The 23,610-nt window shown below is 41.4% G+C and overlaps 1 long non-coding RNA gene across 1 annotated transcript; it reads right to left on the bottom strand.

The window, feature by feature from the left end:
* Window positions 1–761: 761 nt before the first annotated feature.
* Window positions 762–22,776, bottom strand: LOC308402983. Its single transcript, XR_013972843.1, has 3 exons — window positions 22,630–22,776; window positions 2,592–2,894; window positions 762–792 (listed from the first exon to the last, which is right to left on the bottom strand). It is a non-coding gene; the product is annotated as an uncharacterized lncRNA (long non-coding RNA).
* Window positions 22,777–23,610: the final 834 nt, after the last annotated feature.

The following is a 23,610-nucleotide window of genomic DNA, read 5'->3' as shown; positions in this document are numbered from 1 at the left end:
GCCATTTGTTTGATTATGACTTGTGACATGAGGCTCTGCTGCTCCTGTGAACACATAACAGACAGATTATGTAAGAACAATCACAGTTAATTGGTTATTTGTTCCTGTTCAGCTACTCTAAGTGCAGATGTGGGTTATAATGTGTTTGAGAACAAAGACCAGAGTACTGCATTAACTTTTCTAACATCACAGCTCTGATGTTTGAGGACAAATTTAGTCTTTACTCTAAACAATATTTCTGACTCACATAAAGAAAATTTTACACAGAAAACGCTTGGACGTCCCAGAGTTTGTCTAAGAGTTATATAAAATATTTTAAAAAAAGTTTCAGGCATTTAATAATGTAATAACTGTGGACGTTACAAAAAATATCATCAACAAAAGCTCTCCAAAATAAAAAATACATTTGAATCCACATTTCTCTACATTAAATTTTTAATTACACTGAGAGGGATGCGATACAGTTTGAGCAAAATCTCATCAGGTAGTTTCTACTGGACTGAACAGCTACGTCTAACGAACACAGTGCCCGGATCAATAACAGATTTTTGGTTACTGAACTAATAATTAATTAGATAATGTAGCAAAAACCCACACCAAATATTTACATATACATTTACAAATACAATTAAAACAGTTTTATTTCCCTGAACTGTTTATAAAAAAAATAATCAGTAAATGCTTTGCAGGGTTCCAACCAAAAGACAGTAAAGTCGTTGATGGATCAATTTTTAACTGAGCCTCACCACAAACGGAACTCACCTGGGACGTTCCAGACCTTTAAGACGGAGTCTGAAAGGAGAAAAAACACACATGTTAGAGGTGACTGTGGTCTCATCAATTTGGCAGACAGATAAAACTGATGAAAATAAACTCAGAAGTGTTATCCTGCTATATTAGACATGTTTTTTTTATAATCCCCAAAGAAAGCACAGTCACAGATTAAAAAAATCCTTAAACATTTCAACTGGAGGCTGGTTTATCCTGGTGGATGGGTGATAATCACACAGTGAGTCACACTTTGAACAGCTGTGTGTCTGAACTATAAGGAGAAATTAATATTTATTCAGTGTTTAAAGTTTCATTCGCAGAGATTTTCTTTTCTTTCTGCCTTTTTTTTGAAGACTCCTCAAATTTTAGATAAATTGACATATACAGGAAAATGCATGCACATAGGAGGTTAAGTTCCAAAAGCACCTCATAGCTGCTATTTTTAACTTCTTTTTCAAGGAAAGGTGGGGAATTGACACGGAGTTAGGAAAAGAGAAGAGACGTGTGCTGACAGTGGGAACGACCTTACATTAATCTGTCCTTAATGATGTAGCACAATTTGTCCTAACTCTGATGTTTGGTCATATAAGCAAGAACAGCCTGTAAAAAAAATCCCTTCATTACAAGGATTAGAATTTTAAAGAAGGAACATTTAGGGTCAGATTTACAAACATCTGCATCAGCACAAAATCTTCTTTTGAAGTTGCTGTTAGTTTTGTAACTGTTGTGAACAGATGTGGTTTTGTGGCCTTACAGCATTTGTAATTGTAAGATTTTACTTTTTAGGAAGAAAATATTTAAACAAATCACACAAATGTGAATTATAAAATCTGCAGCACACAATTTACTTTGCAAATTGCACAAAATCATGTCTTCTGCCTGTTGTGTTTTCTTTTTGGGGGGAGACATTATGAGATCAGATGGTGCAGTACCAAAACTCTCTGTCCTAAAACTCTTCAGTCATGCTGAGTGAAGGCGACCCCCACTTCAATAATACAGGGAGTTCCCCCAAACAGAGCAGAAATGAACTGAGATGCTGATTTCTCTCTGCTGAATCTTTGTAAATAAATTCTAAGAGAACTGCAGCTGCATCCAGAGAACTGCAGGTACACGTTTCAGGAAGTCCAGGAAGACTTGAGAAACATGTTGAAATTGAACACAGGTGCTGAGAACCAATGTGGTTTTGTTTTATTTGATCAATATTTTTCAGTTACAGTTTAATCAGATTTAGGCAACAGAATTAGTCACTTATATTTATTTATATTATATTTAGTTTTAGGAAATCTTTCACTTTCACAAATGTGAAAAACCTGTTTAAATAAGTTATCAGTAGTTTTAGGATAATTAGGAAAATTAGGATAAAGCAAAGATAATTCAAAACACCAAAATGGGGACAGTCAGCTTGAGATACCATAACAGGACGTCATTAACCAGATAGTGATGTCATGGTGGCTATGTCCAGCTTTTATATACAGTGTATGTTTGGGGTTTAGCCGGATTATCTCAGTTTGCTGTAGAAACACATGTGAGCATCAGACTGGATCATAGCTTCTACATCCACAGGTCCACTGAGGTCTGTGTGATGTAAAGTTGCTCACAGAGTTGAGACGTCACAAAGATTTTACTTAGTTTAGTGACGACTCTGTGAGCGCGTCAGATTTCTGATAAGTAGACAGGAGCAGGACCAGCATGCACATGGGACGGTCTCAGTTTGTCCACCAAATATTGCAAATATCACTACAGGTGTGCTGTAGGGGTGAGACCCTGATGTGCATGCTGACTGTTTCATCTGTAAATAATCAGCTGATAACAGCACTCACCAACAACAAGCTCGATCCTGAATGTTTTTCTTCTGTTTGGAAAGTTACAGGTGTAGATTCCTCTGTCCTCCAGCTGAACATAATTTATTTTTATGGCGGCGTTGCCGTGCTTCAGATCATCTCAAAAATGTAAGACTCGACCTGGGAGGGCAGGACTATGATTCACCCCAGTATCATGTATATACACCTCCTTTTCAGTTCCTTCCTTCGTCCACACAAACCGCACAAACTCAATGTTCTCATTGGTGCCGAGGGAACAGGGTAAAATGGCATAATCACCTTCTCTCACAATCACAGATGTCCCTGAAAGACAAAACATGAATTAAACAGTGAGTTCACTCTTCAGTTTAGTTCCTCTTCACATTTTTCTGTGGTCCACGCCCCACTGCACAGTTTGAATGACAGGTTTAAATGGAGGGCAAAGAAGCTGAAGAGTTTTCTAATATAAATTAGATAAATAGTATTTTGTGTTTTATAGTTATTTTGGCCTCTGGCATTGGTTTCTGATTTTATTATTTGTGCCTTTAATCCTTGTTAGTTATTGATGACTTTCGGTTTATTACTTCCTCTTTGTATTTCCTTTCTCTGCACTCAGTCTTGTTTTGTCTCTTTTTTCCATGTTTGTCTTTCTGTGAACATTTCATATGTTTGAGTTCTTGTCTCTGTGTTAGTGATTTCCTGTTTTATTTTAGTGATCCTTGTTCAGTGTGTTTAGTGTTCAGTTTTACTTTCCTCAGTTTTATTTTCCCTGATGAGTTTCAGTTGTGTTGCCAGGTGTATCTACTGTCTCTAATTACCTGCTGTGGGTTTACAGCTCCTGTCTATCCTCAGCCTTTTTCACATCAAAAACGCTGTGGGTAGTTTGTTTGTTGTAAGTTTCAGACCTGCCAATGAGTCTGGATTTGGGGTCCTAGCTCTTCCTGAAATACCACAAGGATCATTGTGAACTGTGAATCATGTTAAACTGTTCCAGTAGTGTCTAAGAATAAAATATGGAGCTAGAAATGAGTATAATAGCTCACTTTTACTCTATTTATTACATTTATGTTTTCAGAAGTCAGTCAGTCTCTGAATTGGTCATGATTGACTCTGGGCTGGACCAATTACAGCCGAGGGGGTCAGATGCACCCTCCCCCTTTGCTTGGGCAACAGCTCTGAAAGCAATCTTATCACAGTTATCTGCTTTAATCAGCACATTTGAGAGTTATACCAGAAAGCCAAGTACAACAGGAGCTACAGTATCCAGAGTCATACGCAGTAAAGAGGTAAAATTACTAAATAGATGTCGACTCCTTTTGTAGTAGCTGCTCTGAAGATGATATCAGTGGGAGAGTTATATTCTTAAACTCAGTTACAGCACTTTCAGAAAGACATCTACTGTGATGAAGTCTACTCCCCACTGCTGTGTAATCAATTATTGTAAATTTAAATGTTATTATGAAATGATCAGACAGGAGAGGGTTTTCAGGAAACACTGTTGTTCAGTTTCTATATCATATGTTAAAACAAGAACATATGTGTGGAATTACACAACATCAATAAAATAAAGTCACATGCAGCCAGTCAACGCAACAACAACCAGCAGCTAAGTGCACAAAGAAGCCAGAACACAGTCGAAGGTCTCTGCTTTGCAAACCCTGTAGCAGCTCTGCTCCCGAAGCTGACAGTTTGGAGGCGGAACACGAAGGAAGAAGGCACTCATGTGATTGGTCACTTTCAAAGCAGCCACGCCACAGCCTCTGTGATTGACAGGCCCAGTTACTGCGGTTAAACCGGGGTACATGATGGCAGCAACAGCGCTGTAAGCGAGGAGGCGGGGGAAAACATCAGGGACACACACTCTGTGTTTATAATTTCGAAAATGAAAGTTTGCCGAATTAACTGTCAACACTTATACTGGTGACTATTACTGGATTACTTTAATGATGAAGAAATCTTAAAAACTGACAAATCGAAGGGCTTTTTGTGGGTTTTCAGAAAGCAACACACAAACCGCTGACACCAACGTTACATCTAAAGACGTCTCCAAATGAACCAACGAGTATCAGAAATAATCAAGAGGATACTTTCATTTCATTGATCTGCTACAGTGATCAAACCAGCTCCTCACTATGTCCTGCGTTACGCGTGTATACTAGGTATTACGGTAAGAGAAACTGAGCTCGGATTTCAAACTAAAAGCAGTTTTTAAGGTGAATGTGATTTCATCATTAAACAGCATGTATCCAGTCATTAATGATATAATAAATCATGAAATACATAAAAATATAGAAATTGTTGTCAAAAGTGTTCAAATTGTAGATACTACATATAAAAACAAATTTACTATGCTTTGTTGACACATTCATTTCAATTGTTATACATTACTATCATAATAAAGATATTACTTTAGTTTAACAATTTTTATAATTATTTTTGCTACTGTTATTGCTACAATGATTATCACAAAGACTGGAACTATTGCTATTATTATGGCTGGTTAACTGTTATTAGTATTAAACTCCAGCATACCCTATGATGGAGTTCATTGTTTTCAATTATATTATCATTCTGACTTCATTCTGAAGGTACAACTTCATATAATTGTGAAAATCTATCACAGGGAGACAGTCAACCATTAATGCTCACATCGACACATATCATTATGATCAATATTAACAGCTCCAGTGGTATACACATTCACCTAACAAGAGAAAGTTCCCTGCTCTGATGAGGAGGCGTCACCAAAGGAGTCCAAATGTACAGAGCTGCCTGCTGTGAAGACCTCTTGTGAATAATGGAGCAGCCAAAGTAGCTTCTTTATGGTGTCAGAGCTCAGTTTTTCAAAATAATAATAAAATTCCACAAAGCTCTAAAATATTTATTTTCTTATCTGATTTTAAATCCAAATTTAGAATGGATTGTGAGGAAATTTAGTGTCTTCACAAATGAATTTCACTTCTGATGGATACGGACTAAGATTTCAATTTATGCCACAATTTAAGTTTTTATTGGTCTATACCTGTAAACGTATAGTGAAAGAAAGGGGACTGGAGACGAGTGCTCTGTGTACCATGGAAAGTTTAAGGGAGGATTCAGGGTCACCTGACCCAACCTAACCGTAAGCTTTATCACAAAGAAAGTCTATTTAAACAAATGAACAATACAGTGTTTGAATCCAAACTGGGGCTGTTGAAGGACATAACCTTGTTAAAAAATGCCCACAGGATTCCTCACAGTAATCCTGCGGACCAAGGTAATGCCATCCAGAATAAGTAACTGGTTACACACCAGAGATCTTCAGTAACTTTGAGTTTAGAAGCAGACTGTTACAGGCAGTGTTGGGAAGGTTACTTTTAAAATGTATTCCACTACAGATTACAGATTACATGCCCCAAAATGTATTTTGTAACGTATTCCATTATGTTACTCAATGAAAGTAAAGTATTTTGAATACTTTGGATTACTTAATATATTATCATGCTTTTTACAATTACATGAATGTACTATTGCTGTGATTTATTACTATTAATTACTATTAATTAAAAACCTTAATATAAATGAGTAACAGTAGGTGGACATTAGGTAAATATAAATGAGTAACAGTAGGTGGACATTAGGTAAGGCTGCACTTTTTGCAGCGACCTCGTATATAAAACAGGCCCGCGGCTCCGAACCGTAGGGACCTCTGGCTGATACGTCGGGTTCGTGTTGGGCTCGTAGCTGAAAACTAGCTTTACTTTGTTGTCTGGGTCAACTTTGCTAGCGAGAGACAGAGAGAGGCGTTGAAAGGCTGCTGCAACGGGACTTATTGTTTCAGAGGAAAACACGAACACAGTGTACAGTCGAGTCTTAATAGCTGACTTACGACTCTCCTTTTTCTCCCTCGCTTACAGACACATAACGCAGCACAGACTACACTGCCCATGAAGCTCCATTCTTTAGGACGATGCCTGTAACACTCTGCCTATTGCCTTCATATTAAATATTTTTTGTGAATAATTTTTTTAAATATTTCTTCACGTCATTGTGCGGTCGCAAGTAGAGGTGAGACACAGACATGAGAGCCTCTTAATGCGTGTTTTGTTTAGGTTTCCATCTGCGTGGAAACTAAAAATAGAGAGGACAAACAGGAAAATACCGCCATGTAATCCATACATTTCAACAAAGTAACTGTATTCTAAATACCACCTTTTTAAACGGTAACTGTAACGGAATACAGTTACTCATATTTTGTATTTTAAATACGTAATGGCAGTACATGTATTCCGTTACTCCCCAACACTGGTTATAGGTCACCCTGGCTGTATTCCTTTAGTTTAAATTCCTGATTTGTGTAATGTAGCTTCAATGATAACTATTATACTGTCCACAGCAACAACCATGCGCAGTGATTAAAAAGTGTCTGCCATTTTTTTCATAACTAATTTCTGTATTTGCAGAGGATTATTTACATAAACACACCAGGATTTTCAAATCACAAGTTAAATCTGGTGCAAATGATCACAGAATAAAAATCTGAATGTAGAGAGAACACAGAATACTGCAATAGATTCTTAATGCCTCCTACATTCCCCCTTTATTAACTTGTTATTTGAACTAAAAAAATTAATGTTTCTTTGATGAAAGTATTTAAATCATGCATGAGCTGCATAAAATTCAACAACTTCATTTATTCTTGTTGAGATGACATGATATTATCTAGCAAGAGCGGTTAGTTTCCTGGACTTCAAACCACAGGAGAATCACCGGGTTATAAGAGGCAAATAAACATACACACACCACGTGCTATTGCTATTTATAGTGATTTAACCTGTCAAGGACTAAAATGTGAAGAACATTTTGCATCAAGCCTTGTAATCATAGCTCAGAGGTTAGCACTGCTGCCTCACAGCAAGAAGGATCTGAGTTTGACTCCACCAACCAGCCGGGCCTTTCTCTGTGGAGTTTGCATGTTCTCCCCTGACTGTGTGGGTTCTCTCCTGATGCTCTGGCTTCCTTCCGCAGTTCAAATACATGCAGGTGGTTAGGTTAACTGGTGTTTCTAAATTTCCCATAAGTATGAATGTGAGTTCCTGTCTGTGTTAGCCTGTGATAGACTGACGACCTGTCCAGGGTGTACCCGCCTCTCACCCTGTGACAGCTGTCACGACTCTGATAAGGACAAGCTGAAGAGGATGACTAGAGTGAAAAATGCGCATGACAAGTTTTATGTTAACCACTAAATATTTTTTAAAGAGAAAAGAAAATGTATGCTCAGCAACCTTTATTAAAAAACAAGTAGCATACACTAAAGAATGTGAATATCATTATATATATATATATATATATATATATATATATTAGGGGTGCAACGATATTCGTATCGATATTGAACCGTTCGATACAGTGCTTTCGGTTCGGTACACATATGTATCGAACAATACAAAATTTGTAATTTATCAACTTTCCTTCTGACGATGCTGTCTGTGTTGAGTGTTCAGTGAATCTGCGTTCGACTACTCCGCCTAGGCTGCACTGTCGAGCGCAGATCCACTGAGCGCTCAACACAGACAGCGTCATCAGAATAGTGATGGGATTTCCGGCTCTTTTTAGAGATCCGGCGCTTTCGGTTCGACTCACTAAAAAGAGCCGGCTCTTTCGGCTCCGAACCGGCTCTTCAGGTTGTTTTGTTGCTTTAATTAATTTATTATTAACAATAATATAAAAGTATGCACAAAAGGAATTACTAACGTAAAAAAAAGTGGTTTTATTTATATATGTTTATATATAAATATATGCGGTGGGCCCTAGAGACAAAACACGTACAAACTCCAAAACACATTTCTAGCATGAACTGAACTTCCAAAGCAGAGCTACTAGATCACTTAAATTACACAATTGAAAGCATGTGTGTATTGTTTGTGTATTTATACACAGGCACTCATATATATTCAAATAATTAAAAAAAAAAAGTTCATTTACCTGTTACTACCACACACCAAATCCGGTCGTTGGTACTTGCTGGCTTGTGTAGCCACAAGATAACAAAAGCTCAACACTGCGCCCAGCATCCTGGAGCACTTCTGTTGTCTTTTGTACGTGTTTTGAGTTTTTATGTGCTTCTGAGTTTTTTGTATGTGTTTTGGAGTTTTTACGTGTTTTGGAGTTTGTACGTGTTTTTACGTGTTTTGGAGTTTGTTCGTGCTTCAGAGTTCGTACATGATTTGAAGTTTGTATGTGCTTTGTCTGTAGGGGCCACTGTAAATATACTTTTATTTTTTCACTCCACATAAAATGTAATAAATAAATCATATAATACAAAAATCAACTATTCACATTTCAACTTTTAACTATTTAAATTTTCAGCTTTTTCCTTTTACAAATTTAAAGTGAAAACAACACAAAGAAAAAAAAAAAGGATCCATAACTCGAAATTTCGAACTAACTCGAAATTTCGATTTATTAACTCAAAATTTTGAGAAAAGCAACTCGAATTTTCGAGTTAGCGCTGCCAATCAGTAATCTACGTGAATGACGTCATTTCCATGTTACCCGGAAGCTGAAGCCCTCAGCTACAAATGCTACAGCTAAGCTACCGGTATTACATCCAGTCGTGAATGCACAGATTGCTGAGTGTTTTCAGCCTGGCTTCACAAATGATGAAATCCCTGTGTTATTAGCTGAATCACATGGTGTTACTATCAGCAAACATACTTTAATTTGTTGGGATCCGTTTTTGAGTGCGCGGTCCTGCGCCATATGCTTCCGGGTAACAAGAAAGCGACCTCATTCACGTATATTTTTGATTGGCAGAGCTAACTCGAAATTTTGAGAAAAGTAACTCGAAATTTCGAGTTATATTTCTCGAAATTTCGAGAAAATAACTCGAAATTTCGAGAAAATAACTCGAAATTTCGAGAAAATAACTCGAAATTTCGAGTTATGGATACTAGCTTTTTTTTTTTTTTAGTGGCGGAAACGGGCTTCCATACAAGGCTCAGGTGCGAAGTGAAGCGGAAAAAAAGTGCGAGAGAGAGAGAGGGTGAGAGAAAAAAAAAAAAACCCACGTGATGGCTCGCGTCGTTCACGTCAAAGAGCCGGCTCTAAGAGCCATTTCGTTCGCGAACGACCCATCACTACATCAGAAGGAAGAGCGGAGTGCAAGCTAGCGAGACAGAAGTTAAGCTCTCCTTGTAACATGGCAAATTGAACCTCCCCGACCCTCATTCAGATGTGGTGTTTGGAATTATTTTGGTTTTCATGTGACGTATGACCCTGAAGGTAAGCGCGTCATGGACTAAAGTAAAACAGTATGTTGGATGGGTGGGAGCTAGTTTGTTAGCGCAGTTAGCTTGTTAACGTGTTGGCCGTCCAGCCCCATGGACCCCTCGTTAACGGAGATTTGCCGTGTTGTGGCGTTAACGTCATTTCAACGAGATTTACGCTGACAGCACTAGTGGGAACACAACGAATATGACTGCACATTTACGCCGACATCATCCTAGTGCAAAGACAAGTGGAAGCAGACAAAAACAACAAGCACCATGCTACAAACTTTACCCGAGTCATTTAGACAGCCGTTAGCACAGGATTCTCCTTATGGGGACCTGATATGTTTAATATGCTGCTGAGAATATAGCCCAGAAGAAGCATATAGTATAGCTTTTATTTTGGAAAGAGCCATTTCTCTGTAATAAACTCTCTTTTCCAAAGATGAGTGATTCCTCAATCAGATACAGGGCTCGCAAAATCGCTAGCCCCAGTCGGGCTACCAAAATCTATCTCTTCCCTGCCCGTCGGGCTATTGTAGGAAGGAAAAATATATGTCAATGCTTTTGCATTCTTTCGGAAATGTAGCTGGGTAATTATGTCATTGGCATCGGTGAGCCACTGTCAATATGTGACATATTGAAATCGCGTTTGAATTTGCGCTTGTTTTTTGCTTTCACTTTGCAATTGTGCGAACTGTGTATAGAGAGCGACAGCACTGATTGGTGAGTGATGATAATTTGCGCACCAATTCCTCTGACATCGTCTTATCAATCGTTAGCTTACTATGCAAACATGACAAGTGAAATCTCCCGCAGCAAGCTTAAACATATGAGAGGTTGATCGCTGAGCGTTATGTGAGTGCGCGTGTAAAAGCAGCAGGATATATATTTTAGTTCTGCTGAGCCAAATAAGACAGGTCAGGGTGAAGAAGTGACAGCCAAAGAAAAGCTTACCACAAAACGGAGAAGTTATGACAAATCAGACTATAAGGCAAAAAGAAAGTGCAGCTTTATGGTTTCATGGACAAAAGAATTTCTGTGGCTGCAATATGACGAGCTAAATAACCAGGGGTGCACATAAGTGGTCCGCAGGTGCGCATTCGCTGTCAAAATAAAAAAGATAAACAAGATAAGAAGTTGCAACGCGTGTTTGCGTACATAAGATTTTCAGGAGGAGGACAGACATTTGTTTAGAACTCTTAAAGATGTCGAAGAAGCTCCTTTAAGCAATTACTGTGATGTTCCTCCACCTCCAAAGAAATGTCAGGAGTCCGAACCACAAAAGAAGCACGTATTCTCGGAAAAGTAGTTGCAGGAGGTGAGCTGGCTTCAAACAAATGATGAACACACAGAGATGTGGTGCGGAATGTGCCGTGAAAATTTAATAAATGACAAATTAAAAAGGCATGAACATTTTTTTTGTATCGAAAAAATATCGAACCGTGACACCAAAGTATCGAACCGAACCGTGAATTTTGTGTATCGTTGCACCCCTAATATATATATATATATATATATATATATATATATATATATATATATATATATATATATATATATAAAATTTAAGATTTCAGAGGGCTTTTACTTTGAAATCCAGCATCAGGCTAACTTGATAATGACTGGGTAAGGCTGTGAGATTTCATACTGTAGATTTAAATGTAAGCTAGTCCTTGGAAACAAGGAGTTTACTTACTCTCTCCAGTTTTTTTTCCCACCAGTTTCTGTATTATGTATCTCATGATTTATTGTGTCATTAAGACTACTTGTGGTGGTTAATGTTGAAATCTTATTTGCTTCATGATTGCTTTTTTTTTTTAAAAAAACATGTCTTAGTTTCTCTTACCAGAATACCTAGTATGCATGAAATACAGAAAACAAAATCGACACAGCAGCCTTAAACGCTCATATCACAGGTAAAGATCTGCTGTTATCCACCCACTAGACCAGAAGCCTGAACAGGCTCCAGATTGCTGCCTGTTTATTGCCTTATGTGTGCCGCTAGGTAGCACATTTTGTATGTAAATAGCTGTATTTGATGTAGGCACATTAAATTAGCGTCACATGTTTTTGGTCTGAGGGAGCAAACCTTTTGTAGCCGCTGCACTGTTGTGATTTATTCTGAATGATGTTGGATACTATGATGAAGTGTGGAACAACAAATGCAACCGATGGTGAGCAATAAACGGACAAGATAAGTACGGCTAGAGATACTGGACTTACTCAACACCACAAGTTTTATTCGTAACAGTGGCATCGCTTTATTCCACCCATCAACCACCTTCAAACGTACTCAGCCTCTACATCAATACGTTTCTTACCGGATTGATCACCAAACGTCAGTCAGGACAAAGTCATGAAACAGAAGCACATAAAGAGAAGTGGTAGAAACTCCATGTCTGCAGAAATATGCTGAGGTTCAAAAATAGTATATCTCTAATATAACAGACTCAGAGCCACTCCTCTTAAGGCACTGATCGAGTTCTGAGTTTCTGTTTTCTAAAAGCAGTAAGCCTAAACTTCCGGTTTAATCTGTCACTGTTTTTTCAGTGATAGTCACACAGTAGTAGTAGTTCGAGTGCAGGTCTGTGTCCGTGTACATGCGTATGTGTGAGTGTGTGTGTGTTCCATGTTCAGCCGAGAGAAAGTGTCCCTTCACCCGGTTAGGCAAAAGTCAGCAATCATCAGTTGACACGGGTGGCCTTGAAGGAGGTCGAAGAGTCACAACAAACAGTCTTGTTATCTAAGGGAAAATTTGTTATTCCCGTTAGCTTTTGCCTTGAGCATCCAGCTGGCGCCAGGGGGCCGCTTGAGATGAAGATGGTAGTTGTTTTGGTTAGTGCGAACAAACTGCTTCCAATGTTTACAGCTGGTCTAATTTCCGTCACTGGTCACCAAATCTCTCAATTCCCATTGTTCTTCTCCAAGATTTTATCCATATAGCGTTCAAAGAAACACAGTCTGAGTACTCACAGCCCTGCCCATCGTCTATCATGTCGGCCACCCTTGTGGGATTTTGAACAGCTGTAGCCACTTCTTGTTCTTCGATAAGCTGGCTCCAATCAGCCTGAACTCTGTTATCGTGGTTCTGAATTGGTAGATGTTGTTCAAAGTCCTCCATTGAGAGTGTCGCCAGACACACGACGCAACCGACCAAATGTCTTCTGAGTATCATACTGATTTGATATTGGCCCTGTGAGGGTGATTATTGCTGATCTAAAGTCAAATTAGTAACTTACAAATGTGGTTATTAGTAAGTTTGTTATATTTAGATTTTCCGTCTGTTAATAATTTGATTTTTTTTAACATCTTGTATTTTTCTGTATTTTTATTTCATTACGTCATTAATGGCAGATCACATATTAATTATGGTGAAAAACATGTTGACTTCAGGTCTTTGTTTCGTTTACTCGTTTAATACTCAGTATACACATGACGCAAAACAGAATGCGGACAGCTGTGTTAAAAGATAAAGTGACGGGCACGGACGGTGTAGGCATCCACCACGAAACCATCACCCGAACAGCCTTAAGGCCCCACACTGCTGCGTGTTCACAGACACTCCATTGTTCCATAACTCCCCTTCCACCTATGATCAATCTATTGAACAATTTTCCTAAAGGATTGATCTCCAAACGTCAGTCCGGACAGAGTCATGAAACAGAAGCACATAAAGAGAAGTGGTAGAAGCTCCATGTCTGCAGAAATCTGCTGGGGATCAAGAATAGCATCTTTCTAATATAACGAAGCTCGCAGCCACTCCTCTTAGAGTTTCTGTTCCCTAAAAGCAGTAAGCCTACACTTCCGGTGTAATCTGTCACCACTTTTCAGTCACAGTTACACAGAAGATGTGACAGGAAAACGATTCACGACCAGAAATGACTGGTTATGGTAAAACTCTTTGTGTAGAGGCTGAGGTAGAAACAGAGGATCCACTCCTATCTCCAGAATCAGCAGGGTCAAAGGTTAAGGCCAGCCTCAGTTTCTCTCACACGCACACACACACCTTATATTTTAGTGCACATTTCCTCAGCACAGCATCATTTGGATTATAATAATTTATTTTACCCTGTGTGCACAATTATTAAGCATCTTATATTTTATTTTTGAAGGTTATTGTTATTGTTGAATGTCTACAGAGATCTTGGTCAGTCCAATAATATTATCTTAAGTCAAAACTGAATATTTAAGAAAGGAAAAATATGAGAATGTGTGTGTGTATAATTATTAGGCAACAGCTCCTGGACACTCTTCAGAGAGGTGTACGGTTTTACTTCAACATAATTCTTTTTTTCTTTTCTTTTTTTTTTGCCTGTCCCGTTTGGCTCTTTTGCATCAGAATTATTGTCTAAAGGCAAAGAAAGATGCCCAACGGATTTACTTTACCAAATTGACCATCCCGGCCTTGCCATAATGGTCCATTTGATTCACCTTTTATTGTTTATTTTATTTTCACTTGCTGTATACGGGACAGACTTGACTGGAGAAAGAAGGAGAGAAAGAAAGAGGGAAAGAGAAACAGCTGGGAAGAGGGACGGGGGAGAAGGGCAAAAAACAAAAACCAACAGAACGGGCAGAGAAAAAAAATATATATATATAAAAAAAAAAAAGAAAAATGAAAAAAAAAATGCATATATCGATCACCTGGATCACCTGTTGAGAAAGAAAAAAGAAAACAAGCCGAAGAGAACAAGAGTAATAGAATAAACAACATCACAATGATATATGGGAATATGACAGTAAATACTAAATATTAAACATTATTGTGCAGCACATAAGATCAACAGCACACAGTGTACTTTGAGGTAGGAGCCAATGGTTTTACCATAACCAGTCATTTCTGGTCGTGAATCGTTTTCCTGTCACATCTTCTGTGTAACTGTGACTGAAAAGTGGTGACAGATTACACCGGAAGTGTAGGCTTACTGCTTTTAGGGAACAGAAACTCTAAGAGGAGGCTGCTTCAGTGCGTTACTTCTGTCTTGTTTTTGTGCATAACTTCTGTGTCTGGGCACTCCTCTGGATATTCTTACACCAGAGAAGAGCTTCTTAACCACAGGACTACAACACCTGTGGATTTACTTCCAATATTTGACGCATCTGCGGCAGATTTACTGCAGACTCTGATCAGGAAAGTGAAACGCCGGAAGAGAGGTAAACGAGCCGGCGCACTCGTGCGTCTGAGGAGACGTGGACTGCGAACTGCTCTTCCTGGGATCTTCCTTTCCAATGTATGCTCACTCAGGAATAAGATGGACGAGCTGGCCCTGATGAGAAGCATGAACAGAGACGTTGCCTCCTCCTGTGTCTTATGTTTTACGGAGTCGTGGCTCTGTGAGGACATCCCGGACTCTCTCATCATTGCTCTTGGGGACTTTAACAAAGCCGATCTGAGCCATGAGCTTCCCAAATACAAGCAGTATATTAAATGCCCGACCAGAGAGGAGAGGACATTAGACCACTGTTACAGCACGATCAGCGGGGCCTATCGTGCGGTGCCCCGCGCTTCACTCGGACTTTCTGACCACGTCATGATCCACCTGATCCCCGCGTACAGACAGAGGCTGAAGCTCTCCAAACCTGTCGTGTGGACCAAAAAACTGTGGAGCAACGAGGCTGTGGAGGAGCTTCGCACGTGTTTGGAGTCTACGGACTGGGACACAATGAAGGCTGCTTCTAACAGCTTGGACGAGTTTACGGACACTGTCACCTCCTATATCCACTTCTGTGAGGACAGCATTGTGCCATCACGCACCAGGGTGAGTTATAACAATGACAAACCCTGGTTTACTCCTAAACTCAAAAAGCTGTGGCTGGAAAAGAGAAAGGCGTTCAGAAGCGGAGACAGGGACTGGTACAGAGAGGCCAAGTACAGGTTCACTAAAGAAGTGGACATTGCTAAACACCAGCACTCTGAGAAGATGCAGCAGCAGATCTCAGAGAATGACTCGGCCTCTGTGTGGAAAGGTTTTAGGAATATCACCAACTACAAGCCTAAAACCCCCCACTCCACTGACGACTTGCTCTTGGCCAACACCCTTAACGACTTTTACTGCCGTTTTGACGAGCCATCACGCAGCCTTCACACCTCCAACGGCCCCAACAATAGAGACACTTTGGACACTCATTCCCCCACCTCTCCCCCCTCCATAGAGCCATCACCACCTTCAAACACTTCACCTACAACACCCCCCTCCTCACCCCGCACAAAAGAGGATTTCACACCACCTCCTCCCACCACAACTCTTCATATTCATGAAGCAGATGTGAGGAAGCAGTTTAAGAGTCTGAATGCTCGGAAAGCTCCCGGCCCAGACGGTGTGTCTCCTGCCACCCTCAGACACTGTGCAAACGAGCTGGCCCCAGTGTTTTCTGGCATTTTCAACTCCTCACTGCAGGCATGTCATGTGCCTGCCTGCTTCAAGTCCTCCACCATAATCCCTGTCCCCAAGAAACCTAGGATCACTGGACTAAATGACTACAGACCCGTGGCTCTGACATCTGTGGTCATGAAGTCATTTGAGCGCCTGGTTCTCTCCTATCTCAAGACCCTCATGGCCCCCCTCCTGGATCCCCTGCAGTTTGCATACAGAGCCAACAGGTCTGTAGATGACGCCATCAACATGGCCCTACACTTCATCCTGCAGCATCTGGACTCCCCAGGAACCTACGCCAGGATCCTGTTTGTGGACTTCAGCTCTGCCTTCAACACCATCCTTCCAGACCATCTCCAAGGCAAGCTTTCCCAGATGAATGTGCCTGATCCCATCTGCCGGTGGATCATTGACTTCCTGACGGACAGGAAGCAGCATGTGAGGCTGGGAAAGAATGTCTCGGACTCCCGGACCATCAGCACCGGCTCCCCTCAGGGCTGTGTTCTTTCTCCTCTGCTCTTCTCCCTGTATACCAACTGCTGCACCTCCACCCACCAGTCTGTCAAGCTAATCAAGTTTGCAGATGACACCACCGTTATTGGACTCATCTCGGACGGGGATGAGTCTGCCTACAGGAGGGAGGTTGAACGTCTGGTGTCCTGGTGCAGCCACAACAACCTGGTGCTGAATGCCCAGAAGACAGTGGAGATTATTGTAGACTTCAGGAAGCACACAGCCCCACTCCCCCCCATCATCCTGACTGACACCCCCATCACCTCTGTGGACTCATTCCGCTTCCTGGGTACCACCATCACCCAGGACCTGAAGTGGGAGCCCACCATCACTTCCGTCACCAAGAAAGCCCAGCAGAGGATGTACTTCCTGAGGCAGCTGAAGAAATTCAACCTGCCAACACGGACGATGATGCAATTCTACACTGCAATCATCGAGTCCATCCTCACCTCCTCCATCACCGTGTGGTACGCTGGAGCCACTATCAGGGACAAACAGAGACTGCAGCGTGTTGTGCGCTCTGCTGAGAAGGTGATTGGCTGCAGACTCCCATCTCTGCAGGACCTGTACACCTCCAGGACATTGCGGCGTGCAGCCCGGATCTCAGCTGACCCTTCTCACCCTGGACACAGTCTGTTTGACCTGCTCCCCTCAGGCAGGAGGCTCCGGTCCATTCGCACCAGAACCTCTCGCCATAAGAACAGTTTCTTCCCCTCTGCTGTTGGACACATGAACAATAACCGTATGACTGTTCCCACCACTAACACATGACCCTACGCTGTGTTCACTGCATCATTCCATGTTTAGCACTGATCACCACCTGCACTCATGTATATATCATGTATATATCTATCTACTTAGCACTTTTAATTCTTATTCTTATTTTATATTTTTATGACAGTATGTTTGCACTGAAGCACCGCAGCAATTTCCTAATGTTGTAAACCTGCTCAACATTTGGCAATAAAACCCTTTCTGATTCTGATTCTGAAAAAGGGTGTAGTTTGTGGGTGTGATCACCCGTGTGTACACCTGTGAGCATGGACGCGCTTGTTTTTTTAAAAGGTTCCTTCATGTAATGATCTGCTAGAGGATGTGGGGGGGCCACAGCCCCGTCCTCCAGGGCATGAAGCAGGTATGGAGGAGATCAAAACTCCAGACATCCAGAGGCCCCCAGAACACAAGAGACCAAGGAAGACCAACAGAGGGGCAGCCGCGCCACTGTCCCAGAAAAAGCTGAGGAGAGTCCCAGATGAGGGCTCACTCAGCAGCCGTGGAGCAGAAGCCAGGGGGGTTGCAGTGACGCGCCCATGTGCTCCGCCGGCAGCCAGCTGTGCCTGAGTGACCGAGCCCCAGGCCGAGAGGCCGGGGGCACCCCACCTCCGAAGTGGCCCGAGCGAGCCCCAGGCTCCAGGCCCCGATCAGCGGCCGCCAAGGAGTGAGCCGGCGTGTACCTGGACGCCCATCCCCAGACACAAAGAACCACCAACGCACCGATGTCTGAGGGAGTCCGCCACTGTCAGGGGAAGTGGTGGTGGGGGGAGATAGGCCTCCAAACCTTGGAGGGCCTGAGATGTCCCCAGAGAGGTGGCGTCTGATACCCAACCTGACATATAGACACAGACATACAGGCACACACAGATACAAACATCCATTCCCACCCTCATGCTCTCATATGCAATTACTCCACACTCAACCAACGTGGAGACAGACATAAAGAGACGCTGTACACACGATCACACTCCCCAAGTGTACTCTACAAACCGGGTCTAGGTACCCTTGCCCCTGGAGGGGGGAACTGCACCCAGACCCAGGTGGTGTTACCCTTTTCCCTGCGGTGGGAGGAGGCAGACCGCCCCGACTCCGCAGCAGCAGGGAGGCCCCACACTCCAGACCGCAGTCGGACGGCCAACTCCTCCTCCTAGCCCCCCCGCTCCAGCAGGTCGCAGAGAATGGGGGTGAGAGAAGACTCCAAACCTCCCTCCACCCGCTCATTGTAGTGTTGATGCATGTGTGTTCTAAGGTGCATTTAAAACCCAGGAGGGAGTGGAGCTACCTGCCAGAGAGCAGCAGGTAAGCGCCTAGTCCCTCCTGCTAGCCCTCAGTGTCTAAGTGTATTTAAAATTGAGAGGTGGGCAACGACGCCAGGGGTGAGGTGTACACCCTGATGGTAACCTGGATTCCGTGTATCGTGCCCACCCCCAAGATCCTATATGTATGTGTAATGAGAGTGTGAGTAATGTGAATGTCTAAGTTGTGGGATAAAATTGAGGCAGAGGCAGCCAGAAGGGGACAGGGGGGGGGGGGGGGGGGGTAGCCTCCTCTGCACCCTGGTGACATACCCCTACTCCAAGGCCCTGCATGTGTGGGTGGTTGTGGTGGAGCGGGAAGAGGGAGGCAGCTGGAGATGGGGAGGGAAAGAACATAATTCTGCTGTTTTAGAAGGACCCACAAATTCTCCACAAATGGCCTGTAACTGGCCTGTATTTATATAGCGCTTTTTTAGTCCCTAAGGACCCCAAAGTGCTTTACAGAACCAGTCATCCACCCATTCACACACACATTCACACACTGGTGATGGCAGCTACATTGCAGCCATTGCAAGCTTTAGTTCAGGTGATGAAGGGGCCATGTCACTCTTTCATCTTTCAGGTCTTTTCTGGAAAGCTGTGCAGTGCAGCGCTGTGATACATGTGATGCATCGTCTTGCATGAAAATCACGTCTTCTTGAAAGATGCAGACCTTTTCCTGTACGTCAGCTAGAAGAAAGTTTCTTCAAAAACTGTCTGTTTGGGCGTTGACTTTGTGTCCATCTTCAGCCTGAAAAGGTCCAACTGGCTCATCTTCAGTGACACCAGCCAATACCAGTACACCACCTCCACCTTGCTGCTGTGTGATTTAACTGGAGCTCTGCGCCTGTTACTGATCCAGCCACAGGTCCATCCATCTGCTGCATCAAGACTCACTCTTATCTCACCACTTATTAAAACCTTCGAACCTTTATTTGACACCTGTGAGCTTGATTACATTACATTTTGTTAGACCAAAGATGGTGAGCCACCCCTCCAGGATTCCTTGAGATGATTGTTCTGAGAAGGAAGTTAAATTCTTTGGACGAGCCTCAAACTGTACAAAGTCTACTTAAGTGTTTGGACAGAATTGCACCTCACTGCTCCTTTGCACATCCTGCAAGGAGGGGGCTGATTGCTGGACTCCCACTGCAAGGTGTGGCCTGACACAAGAGACTGAGCCAAATCCCCTGGGGTGTGGTTTGTTTATTATTTTCCATGATTTTTGTCCCAGCTTTTCCTTTCATGTAATGCTGTTGTTTCCGTTGTATGTATATGACATTATTCTTTTGTGAAGTTGATAAAATCAAGTTCTCAGAGCGTTTCATTAGTCACTCAATTTGCTCCAGCAGTCAAACTTTAGCTGTTGGCTCAGCACAACATTCAAATCTGTATCCCAAGTTTAGAAAGGGGTGTTACACCTACAGTTACAAAATAATTGAGTTGCCTTACACATGTAAACACTGCTGTCTTTTCCTGTTTTCCATGTAATGCACATTATTATAAACTGTAGGAGTCAAAAATTAATTTCTGGTCTTTGCTCCCATTAATTGTCTCACTGGTCAGTGGTGTTGCAGAGCTGTGTTGTTGTTGTTCTGTCTGTAAGTTGATTAAATATCTGAAAACATGCAAATTCTAAACACTTTATAACTCTTCACTCAGTCCTCACGCTGAGTGCTTAGAGCAGAGTCTCCTGCTGCTCCTCAGGAATGAAACTGGGATTTATTCATTTATTTTATTTTATTTTTTAAGCAAACACAACTGAAGTGTTTCAGGTTTTTAATCTGTTTCTGCACAGACATTTGAACATAGTTAAAATCTCTGTGTACCTGCCAAAAGTGCACACAGATTTTCATGTATTTTCTTGTTTTTTTACTTCTCTTTATCAGAGCCATGTGCACCACCTCTGTGAGAATGCAGCTGCTAATGTGAGCGAGCTAATATTCCAGACTTGAATTATTACCTATAGCCTGCACTGAAAAAAAGGCCATGTTGGATTTACTTGATTCAATAGTGGACATTGGTTGCACACAAATGTTTTGCTTTGGCAGAAACTTAAACAACTGAGTTAAATCAACACAACTTTTTCATATTCAATAAACCTGTGCATTTTGTGTTCATAAAACGCGATTGAAACATGTTCAGATGAAGTAAATTGAGCTCTTGGAATATTTTAATCCTTCACAATTTTGTCATTTTATTTCAACACTATTCAATAACTTTTACCCCAGTACTACTTGGTCACTTAAATACTACATGCTGTCTTCATATTACATAATGTTCAACAAAGTCTAGATCCTGGTTACCATAAAAATTCAATGGGTCTTCAACAACTACCATCCTTCTATCTTTATCCTGGTTGCAGGAGGGCTGGGAAATAACCCTGAAGTGATAGGTTACAAGGCACGGTACACCCTGGACAGCTGACCAGTCTATCACATAGAAACAAACAACCATTTACACTCACAGGTAATTTAGAATCACCAGTTAACCCTAACTCTAATAACTGCATGACTTTAAACCAGAATACCCAGAGAGAAACCTGCAAACTAGCCAGAATGTGGATTTGAACACAGGACCTTCTTACTGTGAAGCAACAGCACTAACCACCATGCCAACAATCTAGGAAATGTGATTTCCTGTATTTGATGCAGAATTGTTTTGTTTTTGTAATAATACAATAAATAGCAGCATGCACGTGGTGTGTGTGTGCGTGTAGTTGTCTGCCTCTTATAACTCCAGTGATTTTCCTGCAGTTTGAAATCTTGTGCGATCTTGTGAATTTCATGAGTTCAGCAACTAACCACTCTTACTAGATTGTATCAGGTCGTCTCAATAAGAACAAATTAAGTTGTTGAATTTCGTACAGATTCTTCATGATGTAATTAAGTTCATAGAAACATGAAATTATTGTGTTCAAATTACAAGTTAGACTTTTTTAATGTAACAACCACTCAATTTACTTTTTTTGGTATACTAAAAAAAGTAGAGGTGGCTGCTCGACTTGACTGAGATGGATGCCTTCCTGAAACCACGATCTAAAGAGCGCGAGTCTGAAACCCGTGCAGTGTCGCGGGATTTAACATTGATATAATATTGACTTACTTCACTTGAACATGATATGAACAATTTAATCTAGCCTCTCTGCATATCATGTAGTTTCTACACTATGTAGTTACACTTAACTTTAAAGCATGAGGCAATTGTGTTAAATACACGCAAGATCTTACGTAAATCCAAGAGCTGGCCAATCCCTTTTTTTCAGTGTGAGAGGAAAAAAAACAAGAGCTATGCTGTGTGTGTGTCAGCTCTTTCAGCTTTTGTGAGTCTTGAGTTTTCATTTTGTTGGTCAGTATAACGTAAAGCTATAGTGTCTTTAAAGCTTCATGTAGCGGACACGCACTTAAATTTCATATTCAGAAGCAAACGTTAGACAGTTTGTGTCTCAACAGGAAAGAAAAAGGATGTGTATTTCAGGAAGCAGCGCGCAGACCGCTGTCGATGAGGCCACACCTAAAGTTAAAGCCATCTCCAAATGAAACTGAGTTTCTCTAATAAATGACCATAAATAATCATGATGTTGAAAACACGTTCGCCTGAAAATGTTGACTTCGGTTTGTCTTGTTTACCGTAATACTCAGTATACTCACATAACGCAAAACACAATGCGGACAGCTGCGTTAAAAGATAAAGTGATGGGTACGGATGGTGCAGGCATCCACCCACGAAACCATCAGCCTGAACAGCCTTAAGGCCCCACGCTGCTGCGTGTTCACAGACACTCCATTGTTCCATAACTGCGCGTGCGCCTACGATCAGTAAATAAATAATAAATTAACGATTTTCTTACCGGATTGATCACCAAACGTCAGTCCGGACAAAGTCAGGAAGCAGGAGCTCATAAAGAGAAGTGATAGAAGCTCCATGTCTGCAGAAATCTCCCAAGATTGTGAATACAATATCTCTCGAAAATAACGGGACTCACAGCCACTCCTCTCAGCGCACTGACGCAGTTTTGAACACTTTCGGTTTCTAGTGTGCGAAAGCAGCCCAAGAGCACTTCCGGAGTAAACTGTCACAGCATCAGCGCATTTTAGCCTTAACACTGGCATATTAAAATGTCTAACTGCAGTAGAAATAAACAGTTTTGTTTTTGGGGGTTTTTATAAAGAAGAAAAAAAGGTTCGTTATCTTTAGGAGCAGCTCCCAATTTCCCAAAATTGTTTGTGTGTGTGTGAGAGAGTGTCTGAGAGAGAGAGATCAAAAACTAAGGAAAACACAGATGATTCTGTGATATTAACATTATGATGCAGCTTTGTTCGGCAGCTGCAGTCACAGCGTACACAGTGTGTGTCTGTTCGCGTCAGTGAACGGAGATACTGGGTTTACCATAAAACAGCGACTGTGTGTTTCAGACTGACAGCGTGAGGTGATCTGCAGTAAACTTAAGGAGCGCTAAAAGTGATGAAGTTGAAAGAAAAAGGAGCAGTATGGCAGAAAAGAGTCGTGTTTTGATTGCAGTGTATTTATTGCAAATCTGTTTCTGTAAAGATTCATAAATATCATGCGCACAAACAAAAAAGAAAGGCCTGATACAAACTCCACTTCCTCCCTCTCGGCTCCCGCTGAGATCACAACATCCTGCTTTTAACTATCGTCCTGTCCATGTTGACCCCAACGAGTTCCTGTTAATAACATCATTGCAGTTCTCTCATTCAGAATCATTAAAGAATTATTACTGTCACTAATTTTATTACACCTGTTAATTCTAAATACTGCATTTTAAGAAAAATGCCATTAGTGCTTTTGCAAATATTTCTGAACTCTTTAC

This window comes from Rhamphochromis sp. 'chilingali' (assembly GCF_963969265.1).
Source record: "Rhamphochromis sp. 'chilingali' genome assembly, chromosome: 9".
In the NCBI taxonomy this organism is placed as follows: Eukaryota; Metazoa; Chordata; class Actinopteri; order Cichliformes; family Cichlidae; genus Rhamphochromis; species Rhamphochromis sp. 'chilingali'.
Note: the sequence above shows the minus strand (reverse complement) of the source record. Positions and strands in the feature narration are given on the sequence as shown.